At 31.3% G+C, this 14799-nt stretch overlaps 1 long non-coding RNA gene across 3 annotated transcripts; it reads left to right on the forward strand.

The window, feature by feature from the left end:
- The first annotated feature begins 1459 nt into the window (after positions 1 to 1459).
- Positions 1460 to 9514, forward strand: LOC18598810 (uncharacterized). Of its 3 annotated transcripts, XR_016026200.1 has the most exons (7): positions 1483 to 2396; positions 2732 to 4713; positions 5367 to 5452; positions 6282 to 6347; positions 6784 to 6904; positions 8968 to 9200; positions 9389 to 9514. It is a non-coding gene; the product is annotated as an uncharacterized LOC18598810 (long non-coding RNA). The 3 variants fall into 3 exon arrangements; XR_016026199.1 differs by lacking the exons at positions 5367 to 5452; positions 6282 to 6347; positions 6784 to 6904; positions 8968 to 9200; positions 9389 to 9514 and adding an exon at positions 6905 to 7840 and having other exon boundaries at positions 1495 to 2396; positions 2732 to 3803; XR_001927855.2 differs by lacking the exons at positions 5367 to 5452; positions 6282 to 6347; positions 6784 to 6904; positions 8968 to 9200; positions 9389 to 9514 and having other exon boundaries at positions 1460 to 2396; positions 2732 to 3350.
- Positions 9515 to 14799: the final 5285 nt, after the last annotated feature.

The following is a 14799-nucleotide window of genomic DNA, read 5'->3' on the forward strand; positions in this document are numbered from 1 at the left end:
TTTGTAGCGAATGGCTCTGGTTGGTACTGCCGATCGACGTGGCTTTAGTGCCATGTTTCGCTTTTTAAGCTTGTCTTCTCGATGTCAATTATGGGTCTTCAATTGTCTTTATTGGGATTGTTTAGGGGGTTTCCGAGGGATTATTCAATCTGTGATTTTCTTCTTCCTTTTGTTTGTTCTTTTTCCTACTGTTTGTGTTTTTACTTTTACCAACTATGGTTTTATGCGTGCTTGAGTTTACTGCTTCAATTTCGCATTTTTGAGCTCGGAACCATTTATCTGGTTTGAGTATTTTCCTGTTTCGCCATCTGTGCTTTTATATTTTCCTGTATTTTTTTAGCCCATTTGTCTCTTTTGATGTTTTGTTTTGGGACAAATTGTGAGCTTTTATTGATGGTTTTGAATAACCAGATTTGAAACTTTATTGATTCGGTTAAGCATAAGTTGATTCGATTAAGCATGTTCAAGTCATTGTTGAATATTCAAAATCTGAATTTTATTTGGATACTTTTGTTTCTATGCCTTTAGTGTTTAGTCATTAATTCACCGCAACTGATATTTCTTTTGCTGCTAGCCTATTTTAATTGTAGAAAACAGATCTTGAGTTTGCATTTGTAACCTAACCTGTTAGCATTAGTTGATTAACCTCTGAAGCTTAAGTTTTTATATTCTAGAAGTAATTACTCTAATGATTCGATGGTTTATGTTTTGTTTGTGCAACATAATACACAGTTTTTTTGCTTATATGTTCTGCTTAATGGTGGGTTAAAGATGTCTTTTAATAAATGTTTCATCTGTTTCTTGAGTTGCAATTGAAATGTATCATTGGCTGTAAATATTGGTTCTATCAGCTTTCGGAATGGATTTTTTTTATTAATTTAAGTTTTTTAATTGATTTATTCTCTATTTTTTTTTGTTTCGCTGGAGACTTGGCTAAAGAAATTGATTATTCAAATGAGGTTAAGTTCTCCGTTAGGTTTTCTTTATGATTATTTATTATCATTTATATGTGCTGTAACATCCCGTATCTTGGAGTGATAGTTGATACGATGTTGGGGACGAGATTAAATCAATTGAGGCCAATTAAGGCGTTTAAAAATGGTAAAAAATGAAAGGAATATTTTAAAATAATAATATTTTATTAGAATTAGAATTATGGAGTAAAAAGGAGTTATAGAGCTATATCGGGGTAAATTAATATATTTTGAAATCCTAGAAATTAAGTGAAAAATTTTAAGATAAAATAATATTATTTTAATAAAATATTATTAAAATAATATTAAAATCATTTTTACGTGATGATGGCTTTCTTCTCATAATTTATGCGTCAAGCTTAAATGGGGGAGTTGTGACTACGATTAGTTGACTTAATGAATAAAATATTATTTTATTCATTCTATGTTATTATTTAAATAATTAAGTTTTAGTGTCATGAGTACAAATGAAAATATATATGAGCCAGCAACAATGAAAATATAGTTGATTGATTGAGAAAATAAAGATGTGTAGAGTAATGAAATAATGCATGTGAAGTTATTATTACATGCAAATGATTGCATGCAAAAAGGGTGATGTAAGTGGGACACATGTGAGACTCTCATCTGTGAAGTAAATAAAAGAGAAAGAATAAATCTTGTTGCATGAAGAGTGATTGGTGCATGTGATGGCCAAATGAAGTAAAAAAGGGGTAAAATGCATGAAAGATTATTGGGTGTAAATAAGGTTGATTGAATATAAAAGAATGTAAGAATGGTAGGATATTGGTCATTGAGAGTGGCGGTTGGATAAGGATAACGAGGGAAGGATATTCAACCAATAATGGAAAGGGAAGATTGGTGCATGAAAAATTATTGGATAGTAGAGTGGAATAATAGGATGCATAAAGGAGCAAAAGGTAGTAAATAACAAAAGGAAAAAGGAAAGACAAGGAAAGCTTAGAGAACTTTGGCAAAAACCGCACCTTAGAGAAAGAAGAAGAAGAGAATTTAGTCTTTGTAAAGCTCTACTCGAAAGGAAGAGAGAAAAGAGAAGAAAACAGACATTCAAGGGAAGGCTCATTTTTGGAGAAAATCTAACGAAATCGTGAGGTTTCCTTTCCTTTACTTTGTTGAGTCTTGACATCTCATCACTCAAAGAGAACTTTGGAGATTTGGAGATGTGTGGCTTGATTTCATGATTCAAGTGAGGAAAGGCAAGAATTGTGATTTTAGTTTAAGTATGTTTTGAAAACTAATTAGTAACATTGGGAAGTGTTTATGGCAGCAAAGGTTTCTAAGATTTGAAAGAACTAGATGCATGCATGTTATCAACCTTTGGTTAAATGGTGGATTTAAGCCTTGATGATCAAAACTTAGAGACATATTGGAGATGCATGAAAAGTCCAAGCTATTTTAAAGGTAAGCGTGCAATGCGAATGGATTGTGCTATCTTAGATTCGGCTAGGAAGAATGTTTATACTAGTTGTAAGTTTTGATGTTGTGTGAATGTAATGCTTTGAAGAAAGTAAGGGATAGAGGATTATTGATAACTCTATGATATAGAGTTATTTGAGCTTAATTTTGATAATAATTTGGGTTAATTCTTGTAGTAATGCATAAAAATTAGTATGTTTTATTTAATTATTTTAAATTAGTTATTTTTGGTGAGTCAATCTAATTTTGATTAATTTTATGCTTAATTTGTGTTAATATGGTTAAGATAGATTGTTATTGATTTAATTGTGTTTTTGTAGGTGTTTGATGAAAGAAGAATTTTATGGAAGAAGGAGAGCAATTTTAAGGTGTAGACTTTCAATACACATATTTTTGTATTTTGGCCATAACTTTCTCTACAGAGCTCTAAATGAAGCAATTCTTAGACCACTGGAAAGATAAGAGAAAGATCTACAACTTTTATGTTTACCACTTCACCCAGTTTGACTTGTAGAATGGTTAAAAATCTTATTGAAATTGACATAATGCAGTAGTCCTAGAGTAATTATGATTTCTGTTAATTAATTGGGCAAGGCTACGACTTACATAGTTTGATGAGGAAATACTAGCTGAAATTGACTTCTTTTTTCACCCAACTTGACCTAACTTCAAAGCCTATAAAAACAACCTTTCGGAGGACTTAAGGAAGAAACACCAGATTAACAGCTAAGAGTCAAGCTGTAAAGTCAGTGAAGCTAAGAAGAATTTGCATGATTCAAGGAGATTTGGAGATCAAGAATAAAATTCTTGAGTTTTTCTATATTTTCTTTTATCCTCTTATTTTCTTGGTTTGGTTCTTAATGTTTAGATTTTATTCAATGATGATGTATGACTTGATGAGGAACTAAATTTTTAATCTAAGATTATGATTGAACTCAATATATAGTTTGAATTATTTATCTCTCTTTTACTTATATTTGATAGATTTAGGTTGTTTATTTTATTATGTTCCTAATGGTTCTAATTGTCTGATCACCAATTAGATTGAATTAAAAACCTAAGTTAAACCTTGACGAAAGAGATTTAGGTAGACCTTGAATAGAATAACGTACGATCGAATACACTTAATTGATTAGGTGGTTTGATTTGCATATAGGGTAGACATACACTTATAAGCCATACGAGTCAGGATTAGAGTACAAACTTAATGAATCTTCTTCAATATAATTTGCATAGACATATTGTAAATTAATTGGGAAATGTTATTTTATGAGAAACTCGATAGAGACTTGTAAATAATTTAGGACTCTAGATTATCAACTTACTCCATTAACTAAGTTAAGAGAGAGAGACAATAATTAGATGAAGTATTGAGTGATATCATAATCTTAGGTCTTATAAAACCCGACCCTATAAATACATGTCATGACATACATGCACTGAGTAGCATGTTATTATGCTAGGAAAGCACCTAAGAAAAGACGAAACCCGATATCGTACCTAACGGTACACTTGAGTTGATTTAACCTCGAACTAGTTCAAATAGGAATTGTAGGATGAAATTTAATATTTTATAGTTCAGAAATGACTAAAAATTATTGTTCGGAGTTCGAGGGTTCATTTGGGGTAAAATTGGAAATTTTGATATTCAAGGGCAAAATCGTCATTTTGCCACCTAAGATAATAATTTGATCATGGAGCGAAATTTTTTTATCAAGATTAACTATTTGGAGTATAATTTAATGATAGGAAGTGAAAAAGTTTAATTCTGGTGATTTCGGGAGTGTAGGGGCAAAATCGTAATTTTATCACCCACGGACAAAATTTGAGATTTTGAGAGAATTTAAATCAAATTTGACAAATTGGAGAATGGTATGAGTATAAGGGATGAAAAATATGTCTATGGGCAATTTTTCAGTTTTTTGGGCAAAAATGTAATTTTTCACTTTTACGGGGGCAAAAGTGTAAATTTCAAAAATTACTCCACCGAAACTTTGGATAAGTCTGAGAATTTTATCTAAGCTATGGATATGTGGGACAAGTGTATGGTGAAAATTTGGAAACAAATGGATGAAATTTTAAAAATGGGCCAATGGGAAAGTGACACGTGGTATTTTTTAAATAAAATAATATTATTTTAATGAAAAGTCAGCCCATTTAAACCCAAATTTTGAGTGCTGGCCGGCCATAAGGAAGAACAAGAGAGGAAATAGAGAGGAAAGGAAGAAAAAAAGAAAAACCAAAGAGAAACAAGAAAATTCAAAGGGAAATTCGCGTTTTTCGTCCGTTTATGCGTCTAACGGTAAGATTTTTCGATTTTAGCTTGATTTCTACCTTTCCTATACCTTTATTTCCATTTAGCATGCTTGAGGAGAGAGATCAAAAAGTGATATCAAGGCCTGGACGAATTTCTAGGGGAGAGAAATTGAAATTTTTAGGTTTTAATTTTTAGTTAAATTGATAGTTTTAGTTAGTTAAATGTGTTTAGAAATTAAATTGGGCAAGAAATCATTAAATTTTCACAATACCCACTCTTGGCTGGATGCTTAATGCTGTACAATGATGATGAATTGATTTTATTCTAAGGAAAATGAAGAGAAAATGATGAAAAACGATTAAACGTGATAGAAAAACAAAATAGAAAATTAACCGAGTTAATGGCCCATTTTTGGCCGAATTTTCCAAGGAAGGGAGTGAGCTGATTTTGTTGTTTTTAGAAGGTTATTGGCTGATATTTAATTGTTAGAAATGTTGGAGAGAGAATGGGATGATTTAGAGCTAAAATGGAGCGCATTAGCAATTTATCAGGCAAAGTGCCAAAAATAGGTTAATACCGCGTTTAAGCCGGTTTAGGCTATTGCATTTCATACCATGCATTAGTATAGGATTTAAGTTAATTATATAGTGATTTAGCATCAATGTGATGAATTGTGTAAATTTTTGTAATGTGTCTAGGAGGAGAGCCTTCCGGAAAAGGCAAAGAAGTCGTACCCGACGAGTAGTGATCGGGGCGCTTAGAAAGCTTTTAGTTTGTACAAACGGTGAGTAAACTTATTATTATTGTAAATTATCTAGAGTTTATTTTTAAATGCCCTTTATGTATTTTATGAAATGAAAACGGGATTTTTGATGTTTTAGGAATAAATGTGATAAATAAAAATATATTGTATTGATTATGAAATTGAGTAATTGGAGGCTGCAAACTGACTTGAAAAATATATATTTTCCTAGGAATGGCTTATGAGAAATGAGTATATGTGGCTATATTTTGTGAGTGCATTTGGGAAATTTATGTAAGTTGATTTTACTATGCAGGCTGGATTAATAAATAAAAGCCACGTTATACTGTCGAAATTTTATTAAAATTGGTGGGTTAGTCACTGCAGTGACGGGTTTCCGTGGACTGCCTATTAGAGGGGCACGGTAAACCCAATTATATAGTTACTCCGGTTGTAGAGGCGAGGAGGGTAACTCCCAGGGTAGTATTAGAGCTCACTTCACGTCGAACCCCCAAGTGAATGTGTAACTCGGCCAACGCCAAGGAACGGCTGATTTTTAAAAAAAAAATGTGTTTCACGTGTGAATATTTTAACACCCTTGACGGACTCGGTTAGATACCTCGGCCAAGGTATCCCCGAGGATTAGTTTTGGCTTGAGCCTTATTTTAATAAAAGACATAAGCCTTAACAACTGTTTTGGTAAATTACAAATATTTTATGGTTTAAGAAATAAATTGGAAACATTATGAAATGGGTTGAAATTTGTTGTTTAAACTTGCCTCCATTTTACTCGCCTTTAGATATTTATGATAATGTCTGTTTACTCATTGGGATTGCAAAATCTCACCCAACTCCTTTCCACCCATTTCAGGTTCAGTATAGACTGTAGATAGCTGATCTCATCGAGGACTACCATTGGATCTGCATTTTTCAAACCGTAGGTTCACAGTCCTCTTTACTTTTGTTTATTCGGGGGCCCTCTTGTTATTGTAAATTAAATTAAATATTTTGGCTTACTGTATTTCAGTATGTATAAATTTATTTAGCTTTTACGCTATAAAAATTATTCACGTATAACTCTATAAATGTTGTTTTATAAGAAAATAGAATATTTTCCTTAATATTTCTTTTATTTTCTTATTATATTCAAATAACCGTAATTTCGTTTTAAATGAAGATTTTAGACTTTTAAACTCATTTTGAATATGAATTATGTGTTTTGTACTTGTATATTACGTTTTAGCCAGTTTTGAAATTTTTGAGAAAAAAAGACCAAAATACCCCTGTATGGCGAAAATTTTATTTTGATTGTTTTTGATCTAAAATAGTAAATATTCTCTAAAAACTCGATATTTAACAATGATTGCTCACAGAAAAGGAAAGAAACTGATATGTAAGCCTTGTGGGGTTCCGGTTGGCATTCCGGATAATGAGTGTCAATTGGGACGAATCGGCGATTGTCATGGGCCTGAAGGAGGTTCCGGGTCGTGACAGGTCTGGTAGTCATTCACATTTAATAAAGTAAATTTGCATAGATTAGTTTTCGTTATTAGCTTATTAATTTAAATTTTCATTTTTAATTTTAATTGTTTAGATAAAATTAAGATGTGTTAATTTTAATAGTTAACTGTAAGGATTAATTCAATTCTCTATGGGATCGACACTCTACTCATCTCTATATTATCTTTACGATATGTACACTTGTGTGAGTAGAAAATTGAACAACAAGGTTTTGACGCCATTACCGGGGAATTGATTTTAAATTCTTTTTTTGTTAATATTAATACCAAGCATTCTTAATTTTAATATAGACCTTTTTTTTCTTTAACTTTTTTCTTTTTCTAGGTACTTTTGGTCGTTGAATGCGAAGAACCCAAAATTTGGAAATTGCTCCTTTTGATGCAGAAATCGAAAAAACTTTTCATAGACTTTGAAGGAAAAATGAAAAGTTTTTTTGCTTTAAGTAAAACAATGGCTGATCAACAAGAAGAAGAGACCAAGCCTTTAAGGGATTATGCAGTCCCACAACTACAAAATCTCCACTCTAGAGAAAAAGCCTTCAATGGAGGATATGTTCATGCAATTCATGACAAAGACTAATGCATTCATGACAAAGACTAATGCATTCATTCAAAATCAAGCAACTTCAATTAGAAATCTTGAGACACAAGTAGGCCAACTTGCTAGTGCTTTAAATATTAGACCTCAAGGTATCTTACCAAGTGATACTGAACCCAACCCTAGAAGAGAAGGTAAGGAACATTGTATGGCAATCACTCTCCGTAACGGAAAAGAGGTACGTAAAGAGGTAAGTAAGGAATTAAATTCAGAAATTTGAATTCAATCTGATGAAAAAGAAATTGAAAAAGATGCTGAAAAAGAAATTGTAGTTGAAAAATCTGCTAAAAATTCTAAAGAAAAATCACAATCTGCACCCGCACCTCCACCACCTTTTCCTCAATGTTTTCAAAAGCAAAAACTTGACAAACAATTCCAAAGATTTCTTGAGGTATTTAAAAAACTGCACATTAATATTCCTTTTGCTGAAGCTTTAGAACAAATGCCAAGTTATTTTAAATTCTTGAAAGACATCTTGACCAAAAAGAGGAAATTGGAAAAGTTTGAGATAGTTGCACTTACTGAAGAGTGTAGTGCTATAATTTAGAATAAACTTCCACCAAAGCTTAAAGATCTAGGGAGTTTTTCTATTCCTTGTACTATTAGTAGTTTTAAAATTTCTAGAGTTTTGTGTGATTTGGGTGTTAGTGCTTCAATAATACCTTTATCTATTGTTAGAAAACTTGGATTTCAAGAGATACAACCCACTACAGTTGCCTTGCAATTAGCAGACAGAACAATCAGGTACCTAATTGGGATTATAGAGGATGTTTTACTTAAAGTTGGGCATTTATATATTCCGGTGGACTTCATTGAGCTCGAGATTGAAGATGACGTTGAAATTCCTCTTATTTTGGGAAGACCATTCTTAGCTACAGCTGGAGCAATTATTGATGTGAAGAATGACAAAATAACTTTTAGAGTTGGAGAGGAGGAAGTGGTGTTCAATTTGTTCAATGTAATTCAATATCCCTATACAGATGGTTGCTATAAAGTGGATTCAGTCAATGAAGGTAAAGGTAAGCCTATTTCACGACCTTCAACAACGCAAGCGCCAACTCTTGAGACAAAACCACCACCGCTTTCTAGCTAGCTTGATTTTGTGGTTGGACAGCAAGTAGTACTTTATGATTCAGAACTCCATCTTTTGCCACGGAATCTTATACCATATTAGGGGAACAAGTTTAAGTGGTAAAGATTCATCCTTATGATGTTATCGAGATTTAAAGCGGACTTACCGGAACAGTCAAGGTCAACAAAAAAAGTCTCGAGCCGTATAAAGTAGTGAAGAAGGAGGTACCATAGTCAATCTAGTGACTATAAAGAAATGCTTCTTGGGAGGCAACCTAAGCACTCTGACTTGCTTTATTTTATTTTATTTTACTTTTATTTTTATTTATTTAATTATTAAATTATTAACACTTTTTTTATTTGTGCAGGTTCATGTAAAAAAATTTCAAAAAAAATTTCAAGAAAAAAATATATTTCAAAAAAATTTTCAAAAGAAAAAAAATTTTCATGTAAAAAAAAATATTTCAAAAAAATTTTCAAAAAAAATTCAAAAAAAAAATGTTAAGCCGCGACTCCCACTATGGGAAGCCATGGCTTCTCGGACACAAAAGGACGCAAGCTGCGGCTCTCTCTTAAAGAAAAAAAAAAGGCCTTTTATGGGGTAAGCCCACTAACTAAACCCAAATCTTTTTTTTTATTTGGACTACCTATTACCTATTTACCTACTACCCACTTACCCGCTAGCCGATTTACCCATTTACCAATTACCCAAATAAAAAAAAAAACCCTTTTCTTTATTTATTTTATTTCTCTACATTAATTAATTAATTATTTATTTATTTTTTGTAGTAAAAAAAAAATTTCCTACAAGTGGCAATGAAGATGATAACAATAAAGGGGAGGATTATAGCTTCTCAAAAATTCATCCAATCATCAGGGGAGTATTCTTTACCTTTTTTTATTTTTTCTAATATTGAGGACAATGTTTAGTTTAAGTTTGGGGGAATGAAGTTATTTTTCTAATGGTGAATATTCTATGGAAGTTTTAGATTTAATTTTATTTGCATGTGTATTTATAAATAATTTAGGATTAGTGGGTAAATGAATTTGTTTTTTGTTTGAATTTTAGGAATCTAGAGGAAAGTTGTGCCAATTTCTTTTCAATGATTTTTTTTTATCCAATGATGATAACTAGTTGACTTGAATTTTTAGCCTTTGGTGAATAAGGTTTTGTTTGGATTCATGCTAAAGTCTTTTGTTAAGTATCATTGTTAGGATGTGATTTCCATAATTTTGAGCAGTATATCTTTTACTTTGAATTATTTTGAATATATAGAGTAGGCTTATATTGATGTAAATTTTAAATTATGTCATGAATTCTAGAATTTGCTTGATTTTCTCTCATGGTGAAATCCTAGGCAATACTTAGTTAGAGACATGATTTAGGCAATCTTTGAACAGTTTGAGCCTAAAAAGCCAACCTTGTTAAATCTTTATCCCTAGTATACCCCTTTTGAGCCTAATGTCCATTTTCTTTGTTTAACTACATAATATTGAGCCTAGCTTTAAAATTAATTTTTTTAGTTTTGCAACCCTCACTCATAAGCATGTATATTGTTTAGGAAATATAAATTGAGCTAAATGTTTAAAAAGGTGGAAAGGTGATGTTGATGTGAAAAAAAAAAAAAGAGAGAAGTTGAAAATATGAAAAATAACCCCACTACCTACAATACAAAGAAAATAAGTTTGGAGGTGTGAAATTGTGAAAAAAAAGTGTTGAATGAAAGCAAAGTTCAAATGTGGAAGAAAAGGTGTACTAGGAGAAGAAAAATAGAGCTCTATATATATCGATCCTAGAATAATTATGTGCTTAGGGTGATTTGAGCCACATTAATATCCTTTATCATACCTTGACCTTAGCCATACATTACAAGCTTTATGAAGTCCTATTGATCCGTAGCTCTGCATTACTCTACATTAGTGGAGAGAGAGATGAAAAGTAAACATATGAAAATCTAGTACTAATTTGAAATTTGTGTTGGCATAAACTCATCCGGATATCATGATATTCTTGGTATAAGATTACACACACACACACACACGAAAATCCATTTGAGAATATGTTTGCATTAGAGTCGATACATGAATTTAAATGATGCCTATATTTTTCCTTAGGTTAATGATTGATAGACATACTTTTGAGGAAATTATAAGGAATCATTGAGTTGGTGAACTTTATCTGTAGTAGTAGTAGCAGTAACTATATTTATTTTAGTTTTCTTTAACTGAATTTGATTTTCATAAGTTATGTTCTTTTCTATATTTTGCTTGAGGACTAGCAAAATCTTAAGTTTGGAGGTGTGATAACTTTATGATATACAATTATTTCAGCTTAATTTTGATAATAATTTGGCTTAGTTCTTGTAGTAATACATAAAAATTAGTAGGTTTTATTTAATTATTTTAAATTAGTTATTTTTGGTGAGTCAATCTAATTTTGGTTAATTTTATACTTAATTTGGTGTTAATATGGTTAAGATAGGTTGTTATTGATTTAAATGTGCTTTTGTAGTTATTTGATGAAAGAAGAATTTTAATGGAAGAAGGAGAGCAATTTCAAGGTGCAAACTTCCAATGCACATATTTTTGTATTTTGGCCATAACCTTTTCTACAAAGGTTTGAATGAAGCGATTCTTAGGCCATTGGAAAGATAAGAGAAATATCTACAACTTTGATGTTTACCATTTTACCTAATTCGGCTTGTAGAGTGGTTATAAATCTTATCAAGTTTGACACAATTCAGTAGTCTTAGAGCAATTACGATGTCTATTAATTAATTGGGCAAGGCTACGACTTACATAGTTTGATGAGGAAATCCTAACTGAAATTGACTTCTTTCTTCACCTAACTTGGCCTAACTTCAAAGCCTATAAAAACAACCTTTCGAAGGACTTAAGGAAGAAACACCGGATTAACAGCTGAAAGTCAAGCTGCAAAGTCAGTGAAGCTAAGAAGAATTTGCAGGATTCAAGGAGATTTGGAGATCAAGAATAAAATTCTTGAGTTTTTCTATATTTTCTTTTATTCTCTTATTTTCTTGGTTTGGTTCTTAATGTTTAGATTTTATTCAATGATGATGTATGACTTGATAAGGAACTAAATTTTTAATCTAAGATTATGATTGAACTCAATATATAGTCTGAATTATTTATCTCTCTTTTACTTATGTTTGATAGATTTAGGTTGTTTATTTTGTTATGTTCCTAATGCTTCTAATTGTCTGATAACCAATTAGATTGAATTAGAAACCTAGGTTAAACCTTGACGAAAGATATTTAGGTAGACCTTGAATAGAATAGCATATGATTGAATGCACTTAATTGATTATGTGGTTTAATTTGCATATAGGGTAGAAATACACTTATAAGCCATTCGTAGCCAAGATTAGAGCACAAACTTAATGAATCTTTTTTCGATATAATTTGTATAGACATATAGTAAATTAATTGGGAAAGGTATTTTTATGAGAAACTCGACAGAGACTTGTAAATAATTTAGGACTCTAGGTTAACAACTTAATCCATTAACTAAGTTAAGAGAGAGAGACAATAATCAGATGAAGTATTGAGGGATATCATAATCTTTGGTCTGGTAGTCATTCACATTTAATAAAGTAAATTTGCATAGATTAGTTTTCGTTATTAGTTTATTAATTTAAATTTTCATTTTTAATTTTAATTGTTTAGATAAAATTAAGGTGTGTTAATTTTAGTAGTTAACTGTAAGGATTAATTCAATTCTTTATGGGATCGACACTCTACTCATCTCTATATTATCTTTGCAATACGTACACTTGCGTGAGTAGAAAATTAAACAACAATTATACATGTAAAAATTTAAGACTTCTTTGGTAAAGTTGCTGCCACATATATATTTGTGCATGAGCATGAGATTAATTTTGAAGTAAGGATGACTATAGCATGGATTGAACTACTTGAGAAATGATTAGTTGTTGAAAAAGACTAGAGAATAAAGAAAAGCTATAAAAGCATCAAGCTAAGTAAGGCTAGCTAGTGTGAGTTAGAATGAATTGTAAAGTTGTTAAGTGTTTTGGATTTAACTACTGCCAGGGAATTGACAATTAAATAATAGTTGTTGTGGGTCTAAGTCAAGAAGGATAACGGTTAAACTGCAAGAGATATTGATTGATTGAGAACACAAAGAGTTTAGATTGGTGAAGTAATATCTAGCCAAGAAAGGTGAGCAAGGGTCATCTATTTAAAAAGGCTCTGTAATATATGTAATATTGTTTCATATATAACTATATGATTATGATTTATTTGACGTTATTGTGGAAAGCATGAGCTGGTAGAAATGATGGGCAATTGTGGATGGAATGAATTTTGAAATTTACTTTATATATGTATATAAAAGTTATATACGTAAAGGGTTTTAGGAATCGAGAAACAAGCTCTTTACTATAATTTACATCAAAATGTGCCTTGAATATTTGTGTGATATGCATATATGATTATGCATGATAAACGGCCAAACTTTATGTTAACCATATTTGACTAAATTTCAAACTTTACGTAAGGGTTTTAAACCAAGTGCTTTTTGTGAACAAAGTTTCAAAGGTGGCCATATTTTGTTTTCAAAATGGTTATAAGTTAAATGTTTTGAAAACATTTGTGTTACCATATTGAAAAATGATTTGGACAAACCGAGAGAATAAAAAGTAGATCTAAATGTCACATCGGGATAGTGTGACCCTTATGCACAAGTGAACTCGAGCTAGAGATATTTTTAGGTCGCTAATGGATTGTGAATATACATGGCAAGGCCAATAGGTTATGATTATACATGGCAAGGCCACAAGCTGTTATATGTGGTTGCGACCACACGATTACTTCGATGTCGACCAACATCATTGAGTTTTGCCATGGTAAAGGGAACCCAGGGAAATGACTCCTCGGGTATTATTACCTGGAAGAGGGTCCACGGGCTGATTACTTACTCGAGAGTAGCATCCGTTTTCGATTTTTACCTTATAATCTTTGCATGATGCAGAAATGTTGATTTTTTGCAACTCCCCTTTTTATTAGAAAAGATTTTAGTGCATAATGTGTTGAGCACAAGTTTATTTAATGCAGATTTGTATGAGTAGCTATACGTACCCTATTTAATGGGAGCGTCCATGTTTATACTTGACCCTATTGTGATTACAAAAGTATTTAATGATTTCTTGATTGAAATCTATTTATTAATGCATCATCTTGGTATTAATTGATAATGGATGCATTGCACTATGATTTACATGGCATACTTGCAAGGCAACAAATACCTTATTTAAGTTCATAAGGTTATCGTTTTATACTTTGATTTTACTATTCAAAATATTTGCTTTATGCTTGTTTCCCACCTTCACCCTACTCATTGAGTCGATGATCACTGAATCTGTGAGACTCACCTCAATATTCTCATTTTACAGATAAATGATCAGCCAATGCACTTTCCTCGGCATAGTTTTGATTCATTGCGACGTAAGTAATGGCACCTCTTAGAATCTTACTTCAACTCGCTCCGCTGCTAGAGGTTATGTTCATCGTAGGGTTGCTTAGTTGTGTTTAAGACAACCCAAATGAAACATAGTTTTAAATAGCTTGAGTTATGTGAAATGAACAAACTAAATGGTTGTTGTTTTAAGTGATCTTGGTGAATGCAAGTACTTTATTAAGGCTTAAATATAAGTCTCATTTTAAGTTTATTCAAGTGCCAACTCTTCTTAGTAAAGCAAGCCATATATATAATGTGAATAGTAAATTTGATTAACTATTGCGATTGGATATGCAGAAAAGTAAAATTGAAATATTTTTTTACGTTTTTATTAAACACCAGGTTTGATTAATAAGAGATTTCCACATTAAGGTTGGCTTAGGGCTTGGCAGGCTTTCTTGCGAGACTCGAGCACTGATAGCGATCGAGAAGTAATCGTTACATGTGTTTCATACTAATTATCTTTTTTGTTTATTAATAGTGTTCAAAGTTAGGGTTACTTGATTAGTGTTGATTAATTTGAGTGCAATAACCTTAAATTTTTTTATCAAACTTGGTTTATGCTTAATGATTGTGCCTTAATGGTGTTAATAGTGTTAGCCATTATTTTTTATAAATATTTTATGCTTTATCTTATTGTTGAATTTCTAAGTTAGATCCTATTATATTGATGTTAGCCTAATTTAATATTCTTCTAATGTTT

This window comes from Theobroma cacao, chromosome 5 (assembly GCF_053813885.1).
Source record: "Theobroma cacao isolate CCN51 chromosome 5, ASM5381388v1, whole genome shotgun sequence".
Taxonomy (NCBI): domain Eukaryota; kingdom Viridiplantae; phylum Streptophyta; class Magnoliopsida; order Malvales; family Malvaceae; genus Theobroma; species Theobroma cacao.